This window comes from Dama dama, chromosome 14 (assembly GCF_033118175.1).
Source record: "Dama dama isolate Ldn47 chromosome 14, ASM3311817v1, whole genome shotgun sequence".
Taxonomy (NCBI): Eukaryota; Metazoa; Chordata; class Mammalia; order Artiodactyla; family Cervidae; genus Dama; species Dama dama.
In genome coordinates this window covers 59,314,039-59,327,655 of record NC_083694.1, presented here as the reverse complement: position 1 = coordinate 59,327,655, position 13,617 = coordinate 59,314,039, and the positions used below count along the sequence as shown (strand labels likewise).

Sequence of the window (13,617 nt, the reverse complement as noted above, 5' to 3'; positions counted from 1 at the left end):
GCAACTATAATCTTAAAATGTTGCACAGAAATAAACTTTGTTCAACCTCTTACAGGAAGTCTTCTCAGATCAGTTTCATTTCAGTCAGCACTAAAACTTTCTGCTTGCTCTAATTTTTCTTTTTTTTCAATATAAGTTATCTTCTCGAAATAAAATGCAATAAAGCTAGAAATCAATAACAAAAAGACAATTAGAAAACACTCATATATTTGGAAATGAATGAATACAGCATTAAGAAATCCCTCAATCAAAGAAAAAAATTAAATAGAAATTAGAAAATAACTGAATCATACATATAAAACTTGTACTATGAGTATATTTCAGGTTCTTGGAAAGAAACTTACACTAGAATACTATTTTAAAAAGCTGATATTAATAATATTTGCATTAATTTCCTTTTTTGTACTTATAAAGGTGAGATTTATTTTTTTTTAATCTTATTGTAGTACGGCTGCTTTACAATGTTTTTGCCGTATAACAAAGTGCCTGAACTCATCTGCTTGCTCTGTTTTGAAAGCTACTGATTTAGTAATGTGACGAGCTAGGTTCCAGAATGCTATATATTATGTGGCTCTGGCCACAACAGAAACTCAACCCTCTGAGGGGTCAAACTATCCTTTATGCTTTTAATAACAACAGTGACTACTGTCTATTGAGTGATGATTATGTGCCAGTCCTATATGAAGTTTTTCATATCCATTAACTCATTTGATCTTCACAATCACCCTATGAAGTAAGCACTATTAAAACCCTATTTAACAGATAGGGAACCAAGGCTTAGGGGAGGGCAGTCACTTGTCACTTACTGGGATCTGAACTCTACCCATAATTCTGGTGGCCTGACCCACTGGGCGTGGTGCTTAGTATGTGCTGCCACTGAAGACCATGACACCGATGCCCTGAAGGGTTGAAATGCTGTCTGAAGATGGCTGGTCAAGGTTGGATAAGAAAGGACACAGGAAGGGCACACGGCTCCAGAAGAAAGAAAGTGGGAAGATGGGGTGGGGTGGAGGGGAAAACAAGACAGGGGGATAAAACCAGCATGAGCGTCAGACGGAAGACACAGCCCCCTAAAAGGGGACAGAGCCACTCTGTGGTAAAAGACGATTAAAACAAACAAAACAACCCAGAAGGAAAGTTATGACCAACCGAAACAGCATATTAAAAAGCAGAGACATTACTTTGCCAACAAAGGTCCGTCTGGTCAAGGCTATGGTTTTTCCAGTGGTCATGTATGGATGTGAGAGTTGGACTGTGAAGAAAGCTGAGCGCCGAAAAATTGATGCTTTTGAAATGTGTTGGAGAAGACTCTTGAGAGTCCCTTGGACTGCAAGGAGATTCAACCAGTCCATTCTAAAGGAGATCAGTCCTGGGTGTTCACTGGAAGGACTGATGCTGAAGCTGTAACTCCAATATTTTGGCCACCTCATGCGAAGAGCTGACTCATTGGAAAAGACCCTGATTCTGGGAGGGATTGGGGGCAGAAGGAGAAGGAGACGACAGAGGATGAGATGGCTGGATGGCATCACCAACTCGATGGACATGAGTTTGGGTAAACTCTGGGAGTTGGTGATGGACAGGGAGGCCTGGCGTGCTGCAATTCATGGGGTCGCAAAGAGCCAGACACGACTGAGCGACTGAACTGAACTGAAAGCCCTATGGGAAAAAGAAGAGAGAAGAGGAATGAGGACTTCCTGGCAGACAGGAAGATGGTGAGATTCAACGAGTGAGATCAAGAAATATTCACTGGCTAGTAGGCCACTCCGGAAGCCACATTTGCACCAGTGCCCTTCTCATCATCAAACACCCTTCCAGCCAGAACACCCCTTGCTAGCGCAGTGCCTCCCAGCCATGGCTCACGCATTCTCCTACTGCCTTGAAAGCTGTTCCACTTACTCACGGGTTCTCCATCAACAAAGAGCAGCAACCTGAGATAACAGATTCCAGCGCCCACTGAGGGTCCTGCTACCTACTCCCTCATGTCCAGGGAGGAGGAGAGGAACCAGGGGCAAAGGCACATGCCCTGGCCCCAGGGCAGGAAAGGGAGGGGTGCCAATCTACCGCGAGGCAGGGGATGCCAGTTCATGCTTCATCTGGCCTCTCCTTCCAAGACAGAGGGGATTCCTTGGGCAGAGGCACCTTACAGAGGTCACAGTCAGGCTAAGGGCCGGGACAAGGCAGACTTAGGAGGAGAAATTCTCCTGGACTTGGTGTCAGGTTCAGTGGGTTCTCCTAAGGGTGTCTTGAGGGATGGAAGAGTTGATTAGGACAAGTGAGAGTCAGGGTAACAGAATTTAACCCATGGAGCACCTCTTTTTTCCACCGACTCCTCTGGATTTCAGCAAGTAAGAAAGTAACAAGGAGCTAGCTTGGTTCATGGTGTTACCACCTACCAAAGTTCTTACCTTTGGTTCTTTGTCTTTCTATCCCTGTCATTGTTTTGTTGGTTCTATCTTCAAATTGGCACTTGGATCCACCCTCCCTCCTCATTCTTACTGCTTTGGTCTAAGACCTCACCTTTTCCTGCATGGACTACTGAAATAGCATGTACCTGGTCTCTCGGCCACCTGCCTCTCTTCCCTTCATTTCATCCATTTCACAGCAATTAGTGTCATCTTTCTAAAATATGCACTGGATCTTACCATGTCCAAACCTAAAATAACAACCAGAGTGAGTGACATTTGTGGAGCACTTTCTAATTTCCAAGTACCTGCATCCATTTTGTGCATTTAATCTTTACAACCAAAATGAGAAGGCAGCAAAACAGGTATTTTCAGCCTCAACTTAGAAGTTAAACAACTCATTCAAGTTTAACTAAGAGATGGAGCCAGGTTTGGAACCCTAGGCCTCTCTGCTCTAAGAGCCCAGGTTCCCCATATATCTGCCTAGCCCAGAGGCATATTTATATGCAGCTTTCTACCTTTTCATACGTGTGTGCCTTCATTTTTCAACTACGCTCTAGGGGAATCCAGGAGGGTTTAGCAGGATGCAGTATTTTGAACAAGACCTTGAAATAGGAGATTTTAAGCACACTGTGGGGCTTCCCAGCTGGCTCAGTGGTAAAGAGTCTGCCTGCCAATGCAGGAGACATGGGTTCAGTCCCTGGATCAGGAAGATCCCCTGGAGGAGGCAATGGCAACCCACTCCAGTATTCTTGCCTGGAGAATCCCATGGACTGAGGTGCCTGACAGGCTACATTTCACGGGGTCACAAAGAGCCGGACACAACTGAGCACACACATACATAAGCGAGCTATGAGCAGAGAAACACAATAATCCTTTAGCATCTGCATTATTACCAACATCTCCATTTTCCAGCTCAGAACACTGAAGCTAACGGGAGTTAAGCGGTCATTTGAAAGGTCAAGTGTCCTAAAATACAGTGCCTCTAAGAGGAACCATGACCCTCGGATCCTATAAATTCCCTCTTCTATCTTCTCTTCCTTCACATCTCCTCCACCAGCTGCTAAATACCGAACAGACCTTTCACAGTCCTTCATGGTTAGATCTGGACCTTTCTTTCAAACCTCACCTCCCATCAATCCGATCTACCCCGTGCCTACCTGCAGCCCCACTATAGCCAAGCTCCAACCCCAGTACACGTCCCACGGTTCCTGAAAGAGCAGTGAGGGATCTAAAGGTTTAATTCACACTGCCTAGAACCCAGCCTTACCTGCCTGAGTCTGTTAAAACACTTCAAGGCCAGGTTGAAAGGTCACCTCTAATGTTTAGCTTGCCCCTCTCCCTTGCCCCCAGTCTTCTGACCTCTGCTCTATACCTTCCCTCTGTCTCTTCATAGCTCGTCTTACAGCCAGACCTCTACGGCAGTGAGCTATACATGTGACTGTCTCTCTCCCTCTCTGTGAGCTTTTTGTGGAAACATTCTGTCTTACTCAACTTTGCATCCTCCAGGACTAGACTAGGCCTGCTGTGTGGTACTTATTTAATAGATTTTTTTTTTAATGACAATATCTAGGCTGACTTGAAAGCCATACTGATAGATCTGCCCTGAATTCCAAAGGCTTAGATGAAGGGACGCAGCATCTCTGCACGGACCCAAGCAGAGCCAGGTGAACTAACGAGAACACAGCAGTTGCCAGGTAACTCCTAGACAAGGCCACCACTGTGTTTCTTTGCTTGGCTCCACTAAAATCTCTGTAGCATCAGTCTATGAAGAGTGCAGTATGTCACCTCTACCCAATCCCCAGAATGACCATGTGGCTTCATTTCCGGAAGGAGAGGCAAGTCATCCCAGCCTAATCTCTCTTTATCTTTGGAAGTTTCCTGGCTCCAGTCTCACCAGCTGGTTTCCCTGCTCTCCTCTGCCACTGCAGGCCCCCGTTTCCTCCCACCCTCCCACCTGGCATCCTACAGGCCCAGAGCCCAACAAATCTGGCTTGGACTTTTTAAGAAGCCTCTTGGCTAAAAGAAACAGAGTGTGCACCAACAGGGAAACTTTCTAAGCAGCTTTCTGCTCGTCAGTGGAGGGGAAGAAGGGCTGTGTTTGGAGGCCTTCTGTATTATGTTTATCAATCAGCTTGTTTTGTTTTTCAGTTGGGAGCCCAGGGCACCAAGTGTGGCACCATATCATTCACGGCACTTCCCAGCCCTCCCTTGCTGTCCGGGTTTGTGCCTAGGCTCCTCTCTCTGACAGGTCTGCAGGTTCCATCAGGCCAAGTAGAGTCGGAGTCACACCACATTCCAACAAGGACCTGGGAAGTTTAATCCACAGCCGAGTATTACAGTAGATACCACGGATTACAAAAATAAAATATTAAGGACACCTAATGTTCATAAGCCACATTTGTAAAAGTCTCATTTTCTAAATCACTTTTATGTAAATTATTTCATGTAGATTTGCAGAAACCCTGGGAGACTCAGAAAGGTTACTTGCTCAAAATGACCAAATTAGCAGGAGAGAGAGCTGGAATTTAAACGAATGTCTTTTGATTCCAGATTAAGTGCTGTTTCTACAAGGCCTGAGCTGTCTTCCATGTGTCTAGAAGTCACATTTAAAACCCACAAAGGGGACTTATTCTCCAGTCAAAGGCTGAGGAAAACAAGGACATAAAAATAGAATTTTGTGTTTTTCTAAAAGGACTGTCTTTTAAATCGAGAGAGCAGCATATAATCCATTGTTCTGTGTTGGGTTAATAAGGACTTAGTAAAAATTTTGTAGCATTAGTCAAGTTAGTGAGGCACTGCTTGAGTTTGTGTATCCTTGCATTCTGGAGAAAGCAGGGACAAACAGGACTTAGCTCCATTACCTGCCCCAAATAAGTGATTATTCTAACCTTAGATACAACACGCTTGCCAGTCTCATGAGCATATATGTAGCCAGACTGAGGAAAGGGACGTGTGCTCCTCCGTCTGGTCCCTCTCTTCCCTGAGGACCTGAATACTCTCTCCTCTTCATAGAGGATTATCCTGGAGTTATTCAGATGACGATGCTTTTGCAAAGATAAAACATATGGCCGTTACCTTACTTAGCCATCCACTGCCAAACTTCTTAATGAAACGTGCCTCAAGGAATGGCCCTATGAATATCTCATTTTATAGAGTTTCTTTGGATTAAGCAACAGGAAGTTCCAAAGGAGAAAATCTGACATGAGAAGAGTGTTCATGTCCCCTAAGTCCACCTGACATTAACCTATGGCTCAAGCTAAGAGGATGGCGCTTTTTTATTTGCTCTATCCAGTGTGTCTACACCCTAGATGTAACAGAATTCAGACTAGGATGCATCTAGACTTCAGAATTTCAAACCAGGCAAACAAAAATAAACCCTCACGTGATGTAGCATAAATACAACCAAGTCTACTCTTGGAGCGAGGTACTCCAGTAACCTCTGGTGCTAAAAATCTGAACAGTAAACCTCTCTGCCTCAGCTTCCTCTCCAGACAAGGTTGACATTAGAAAAACACAAAGTAAGATCTGCTCATAACCAGAGTAGGAATAAATCTGTTTTAGTCTGAGAGTCCTGAATGGATTCTTACACAAAAGATTGTAAAGTGATAAAAATTCAATGAGATGTCACGCTATGGAATGAAAAGGCAGCCTATGGAAAGGAAGAAAATATGTGCAAACCATATATCTGATAAGGGGTTAATATTCAAAATATATCAAGAACTCACATAATTCAATAGCAAAACAAAAACAAAACCATTATAAAATACTCAGAGGAACTAAATAGACATTCTTTTCCAAAGAAGACATACAAATGACCAACAGGTACATGAAAAGGTACTCAATATTACTAATCACTGGGGAAATGCAAATCAAAACTACACGTGTTACAAGAGTTCTTATCAAAAAGATGAGAGACAATTGTTGGGGAGAATGTGGAGAAAATGGAACCCTTTTGCACTATTGGCACGAATATAAATTCGTGCAGCCACTACGGAAAACAGTATGAAGGTTCCTCAAAATATTGAAAATAGAATTACCATATGGTTTAGCAATCCCATTTCTGGGTATATATTCAAAGGAACTGAAATTACTATCTCAAAGAGATTCTGTATCCCCATGTTTATTGCAGCATTATTTATAATAGCCAGAACAGGGAAACAATCTAAGTATCCATCTATGCACATGTACACACATAGACACACAACAGGATATTATGCAGCCATAATAAAGAAGGACATCCTGCCATTTGGGACAATATAGATAGACCTTGAAGGCATTATGCTAAGTAAAATATGTCAGACAGAGAAAGCCAAGTACTGTATGATCTCATTTATATGTGTAACTTAAAAAAAACTGAATTCAGAAACAGAATATTGTGGTGGTTGCCAGAGGTGGGGGTAGGGGCTAGGGGAAATGGGTGAAGGTACTCTTGCCTAGAAAATCCCATGGACGGAGGAGCCTGGTGTCCATGGGGTCGCAAAGAGTTGGACACAACGGAGTGACTTCACTATCACTAGTCAATAGGTACCCATTTCCAGTTATAAGATAAACAAGTTCTGAAGATGTAACATATAGCACAGAGACAAAGTTAACAACATTGTGCATATTTTAAAGTTGCTAAAAGAGTAAATCTTGAAAGTTCTCATCATAAGAAAAAAATGTAACCATGTGATGTGACGGATGTTAACTAAACCTATCGAGGTGATCATTTTACAATACCTACAAATACTGAATCATCTTATACATCTTAAACTAATGCAGTGTTATATGTCAATTATATCACAATAAAACTGGTGGGGGGATAATCTATCACATTTCATTGGAATACTTCTTTACTAATTCTGTTACTCATAATTTTTGGTTGTCTTTTTTTCTCCCTGGGAAGATAACCTATAGTTACCCTCACAACACAGTTACCACACAGAAGGAAGATGACGTAAAGAGGAGCACAGCTGAGCCTCTATTCTGCTTGTGCATGCAACGTTTGGGTTTCTAAACTTCAGCTACTGGAACTAAGGAGGAGGCTGATCTCACCACACTGCATGGTTAAGTACACTTTTCTTCTTACATCCAAGTTAGTAAATTTACACTTGTGACTGCTTTTGTTTTTTAGCAGTTTATATGAGAGGCATAATTTGTACAAATCAACTATTCATACATAGCCAATTCCATATTATTCATGATTAAAGTGGAAGAATGATAAAGATAATCTCAGACAAGGTTTGTTTATCCATGTGTGTTTATCATGTGTGATTAGGGGGTATGTGAAGTCATATTTAGGTTAATATTAAATTGATTTCTATTTGATGAACTTCCGGACTTATAGAGGAGCCCCAGACAATTCACCCAGCGGCTCTTCTGCCTATTAACAAACTAAAGTGATTGGTACAGATCCACAGCATGATGGGAGGGGCTTTGGCCTTTCACATTGCTAGAATTCTCTATGAGATGACTAACTGTTGGGGATTAGAGTGAGCTTCACTGAAGCATTGCTCCAACTGGAAATTCCTGCCCACGTTATGTCACCTCAGAGTCTCAGGGTATCTGAACAGGAATCTCTGTATTCACCTAATGGGGAAGATGTTCTGGTAGGTCTGCTGTGAGTGACAACACTCTATTGGAGGACTACATGGCTCCCAGTTCTGGCTTCTAGCTCCAGACCCCTCCTCCTAGTTCAGTCCATGCAGGGAGCTTTGTTTACTGATGCAGAGGCCCTTGCTGTTGTCATGGCAACCAAAAGGAAGATAAAGCCTGCCTGGAGGGGCTGGTCCCTGTGACTCAAAGATCTGTTTACCCTCACTTCTGTACACACTTGTACGCTTCATCACACACACACTGGCATGAACACACACATGCTCAGGCTGGCATGCAGAAGCATATGTGGACGATGGACTCTGCCAAGCTCACAAATGACCACGTGGTCATATTGCTATTAATATTCAAAGCCCACATTTCTAAAGTGCTTCACTGCGTGAGGAGAACCTTGCCAGTCTTCCTGTAACACGTCTGCTTTAGGAAAGAGGATTTAGGTTAGACATAAAAAAAAAAAAAAAAACAACAACAACAACTTTGACCCTACGTGTTTTCAAGTTAACAAAGAAATTGGGGAAGGTCAGACAGGCAATTGTGTGTTGGCAGTGTTTTCATTTCAATTTCACTGGAGAATGGCATGAGTGGGGGTTTGAGTGGCATGAGTTTCATGGCCCGTAAAACAATTTTTCCAGTGTGCTAGGAGCCTGGGGAACCTTTTCTCCCATTTTTTAGAGGAGCAAACACAGCCCAGAGAAGGTAAATACCTTACTGAAGGTCACACGGTTCAGCTGTATTACAGTTATTTACACCTTATCCCTTGATTTGTTCCAGAAAGGATTTAAGGAGACTTAGGATGTCAATAAATAAAGGCCAAAACAGCAGCCAATACTCTAAATGCCATCCAGTGTTGACTCTAATAAGCAGAATGGATGGGCATGCTGGAGGATGAGGAATGCATGAACTGAGGCACTGCATCACACCACGTCACTTCTCCTTAGAGATCAGGGCCTTTAGAAGGGCTCCTCCAATGAGCAGAAGTCCTTCCCTAAAGCAGAGAAGGCAAATAAACAGCCTTGCACAGAGTGCGATGGTCCACCCCCTGACTGCCATACTACTCCCACAGCGATGAAAGAAAGGCCACGAGTCTCATGGGCCAGAATATCAGGTGGGAGGACCTGACAAGTCACGTTCCTGAGTCTTGCCTTTTACAGGCGAGGAACTTGAGGTGCAGAGAGGTCAGGGGGTTGCTGGCCCAAGGCCGACAGTGCCCGTGGCAGCTGATCCAGAGCATCACTTTCATCTCAAGGTGCAGTCAGTGCCATTCACATCTTCATGATACTGCAGTCATGAGACCTCAAGGAGGCAGATGATTTTAAGATGCTGGGGAATTTTGCGTGGTCCTTTTTCTTCTTGACGCTGAGATCTCATTTATTTATTTGAGATAAATAAATCTCAAATAAAAATAAAAAATAAAAGGCCTGGCAATTAGCATAAAGGAGATCACAAAGGAGCTATGTTTCCCTGTTTTGCTTTCTAACCTTGGAGTTGGTATAAACCCACACCGTTACAGCACAATGATGAGAAGTTCTGAAACATGACTGAACTGGGCTTGAATCATGGCTCTATCAGGGTGGGACCTGTTCTGAAGCCTCTCTGAGTGTTTCCTCATTTGTAAAGTAGGAATAAACACCACACCTCTTCCAAAGCATTTTGAGGATTAATTTAAATAAGAGATGGAAAGTGCAAAGTATAGTATCTAGCACAGAATAGGTATTTCAAGTGCCTATTTTAAGTATGTCTGACATTCCTAAGAATGTATCACCATATACACAACCTACTATTAAGGCACCTATCTATCTATCTATCTATCTATTTATCTACTCATTGTGCTTCCAAAATAAAATTTACTGAGTGCCTACTACCTGGTTAGCATTGCTTTAGCACATGGGGATATAGCAGCAAACATAAAAGCAAAAATACTTGGCCTCATGAAGCTTACATTTTAGTAAAGAAGACTGACAATAACCAGGATAATAAGCACAAATATAAAGTATGCTCAATACTGAGAAGAAGGAAAAACAAAGCATAGAAGAAGAATTGTAAGTATGGGGAGAGGGTCTGGGATTTGGGGGTCGAGTGGCCAGGAAAGGCCTCGCTGAGAAGACTTGAAAAGTGAGCCACACAGATGTCTGAGGAAGAGTATTCCAGAAGAGGCAGCCAGGGCAAGCTGTGGGCCAGGAACACTCCAGAGGAGCTTCCGCAGAACAGAAAGGAGCCCATATGGCTGGAGTGGATGCAATAAATGAAAAATCTAATAAGGTGAGCTCAGAGTGGGTAACAGGTCACACGGAGGCAGGGGGCTAGACCACGTAGACCATGGATAATAACCTGACTTTTACTTGGTATCATCTGGAAGCCATGGGGTAGGGGGTTTGCAGCAGAGGAGCCACAGGATCTGATTCACAGTTTCACAGACTGTCTCTGATTGCCTGTTGAGAACAGACTGATGAAGGCTACAGGTGAAGGCAGGGAGACTTCCCAGGTTACTTCCAGATCATGGCGGCTGCCTCAGCCAGAGTGGCAGGAGTGCCGACACTGAGAAGTACTGGGATTCTGGGTATACTGCGATGTACAGCTAGGAAAACTTGCTGACACCTTAAACATGGACCACAAGAGCGACGTGAGTCAAAGAAGGCCCTCAAGGTTTTCTCCTTGAGCAACTAGAAGGATGGAGTTCAATAAACTGAGATGGAAAAGATACCACGAGGAGTCATTTCTGGAGGGCAGACCAGGAGTTCATCTGTGTATCAAGTCAGCTGGATATCCTGACACATTTATGTTGAACATCATTGGGCCCAAGAGCATCAATTCTCTGTTATCTACATGAAATGCGCCAGTCGCTTCAAACATCATCTGCTGTGACTGAAACAGTCGCTGGAGACTATCTCCACACCATTCTTTCTCCTCCCGTGCCAGCAAGTGTTAGAAAGATGCCAACTGATTTTTATGCACAACGTAATCAAGAAATTGTTGCTACTGCTGCAAATACAATTTAAAACAAAACAAAAACCCACAAATACTCTTGAATGCTGCACTACTTCACACCAATAAGCTTTATCATTTCCTTGTATTAGCAAAGATGACCACGGAACAGCAGGAACTATGAACCCTGTGAAAAGTTTTGGGTTCTCACAAGCTTGTCCTCACAGACTTTCAGGAAGGGAATTAAGGGAACATCACTTTTTTTTACACCCACTTTGCAGACTGGGAAAATAAAAGCCTGAAGATATAACACTCTTGCTGCTGCTGCTGCTAAGTCGCTTCAGTCGTGTCCAACTCTGTGCGACCCCATAGACGGCAGCCCGCCAGGCTCCCCCGTCCCTGGGATTCTCCAGGCAAGAACACTGGGGTGGGTTGCCATTTCCTTCTCCAATGCAGGAAAGTGAAAAGTGAAAGTGAAGTCGCTCAGTCGTGTCTGACTCTTAGTGACCCCATGGAGCAGCCTACCAGGCTCCTCCGTCCATGAGATTTTCCAGGCAAGAGTACCGGAGTGAGTTGCCATTGCCTTCTCCAACAACACTCTTAGGTATATATTATTCCTATCAGTGTTTTCAGGTGTGAACATAAACATGTTGCCAGAATTTATTTTGAAGAATCCGTTCATTCTTCTTTAAAACTTAGGATGCAGGCTACATCAGTTCAGTGTGACTCTTGGAGTGACACAAGGTTACAAGGGGGAATTCTGATCTCCCTTCTCTGTCAAATTCTGCCCTGCCCCCACGCCAAGCCGCCCCGCCTCACTTTAGCATACAGACACTCTGGAGGCACAAACGCAGGGACACACATGTTGCTTTCTCCCTCTCTGTGCCTGTAACGCTGTGTTTGTCAGTCGCAGTATTTCAGTGAGTTCACAGCTCTGCGGTGCAGGCAGAAAAAGCCATGAGGGAAGTCAGAGCATTTCATGTTCCTCCTTCTCCCCCATTTCCACCCCTCTAATTACAGTATGAAAGAGGCATCTTGACAGAGAACAAATGGCTGTGTTCTTTTCAGAGACACTTTCTGCACTCCTTTGAGAAGCTGCTGCAATCGGTACCCTCCCCGAAAGGTTTTGAGGCGTGTGAGGAGTGGGTGTGGCTGGGCTTAAGGGCGTGGCTGAGAGTTTATTACCAAGCTCAGCCATTATACACAGAACACTGTGTGGGCCCTTGGTACTCGGTGTAAAGAGCCTTGAATTTCCCAGAATCCTTCGTTCCACTTTCCCAGATCATTTAAACATTAAAGGTTCCCTGTACTGGGTTGACCAAAATGTTTGAGTTTTTCTGTAACATCTCATGGAAAATCATGAATGAAGTTTTTGGCCACCCATCTTCCTGGTTCAATATCAAAAGATTCTTCTCTGTTAAAACCAGCCCTTTCTTCTGCTTTGGGATAGACAAGTAGAACCAAAGAGAAGACCCAGAGCAGACAGAATAGGAACAGTGAAGGCTGAGGAAGAGAGCAGACATCTGAAGGAAAAACCAGTGACTTGTTATAGGCTAACATACCACATGTCGACTCACCACACAGAGATGCTGACCAGGCCTCCCCACTCACTGTCTTTTTAGTGTTCCATGAGGGGCTAGACTGGAGTTTTCATTTGCTCATCCATCCATCACATCCTCAGGGTACATCAGAGAGCCCTTCACACTTAATTCCATTCAGATGGGAAATTTAGGTTCACAACAGCAACTATACTAGCTATGACAAACATAGACAGCATATTAAAAAGCAGAGACATTACTTTGCCAACAAAGGTCCATCTAGTCAAAGCTATGGTTTTTCTAGTTATCATGTATGGATGTGAGTGTTGGACCATAAAGAAAGCTGAGTGCCAAAGAATTGATGCTTTTGAACTGTGGTGTTGGAGAAGACTCTTGAGAGTCCCTTGGACTGCAAGGAGATCAAACCAGTCAATCCTAAAGGAAATCAGTCCTGAATATTCACTGGAAGGACTGATGCTAAAGTTCCAATACTTTTGCCACATGATGCAAATAACTGATTCATTGGAAAAAACCCTGATGCTGGGAAAGATTGAAGGCAGGAGGAGAAGGGGATGACAGAAGATTAGATGGTTGGATGACATCACCAACTCAAAGGACATGAGTGTGAGCAAGCTCCAGGAGATGGTGATGGACAAGGAAGCCTGGCATGCTGCGGTTCATAGGGGTCGCAAAGACTTGGACACAATTGAGCAACTCAACTGAACTAAATGCTTGCCTGGGTCACACAGTCTATACTAAAATAGCTATACCTCTACCATTTCTGTTCATTGTAATCGTCCACTTGCTGGTGACCCTGAGGGCAGGGACTGTGCCGAACCATTCTTGCTGAGCGTTATACCCACAGTCTCAGTGCAAATGAGCTGCTGAACAAAGTGAGTGAAGGGCACCTCACAGGAGGGGCAACCACTGGACATGCAGCAGGCTGGAACAAGAGGTGAGACTGGGTCCAGTGGAGTGAGTGGGGCCTGGGCTGTGTCTCAGTCCTGGACCCTGGATGTGCAAGGTCAACAAGGGGCAGGGGGCACATGTGGGTGTGCAACGCCAGCTTATTCTTTCAGGAGAAAGAAACTTCTTAGGTTCCTCTGCTTTGCTTCTTCTCTATCTCTTTGCTTCTCCTTAACATATGGGGGTGCCCCAGC

The 13,617-nt window shown here is 43.9% G+C and overlaps 1 protein-coding gene across 3 annotated transcripts in view; it reads right to left on the bottom strand.

Moving 5' to 3' along the window:
- Positions 1–13,617, bottom strand: part of CACNA1E (calcium voltage-gated channel subunit alpha1 E) — a 326,283-nt gene that overhangs the window by 95,699 nt on the left and 216,967 nt on the right. The window lies entirely within an intron of this gene.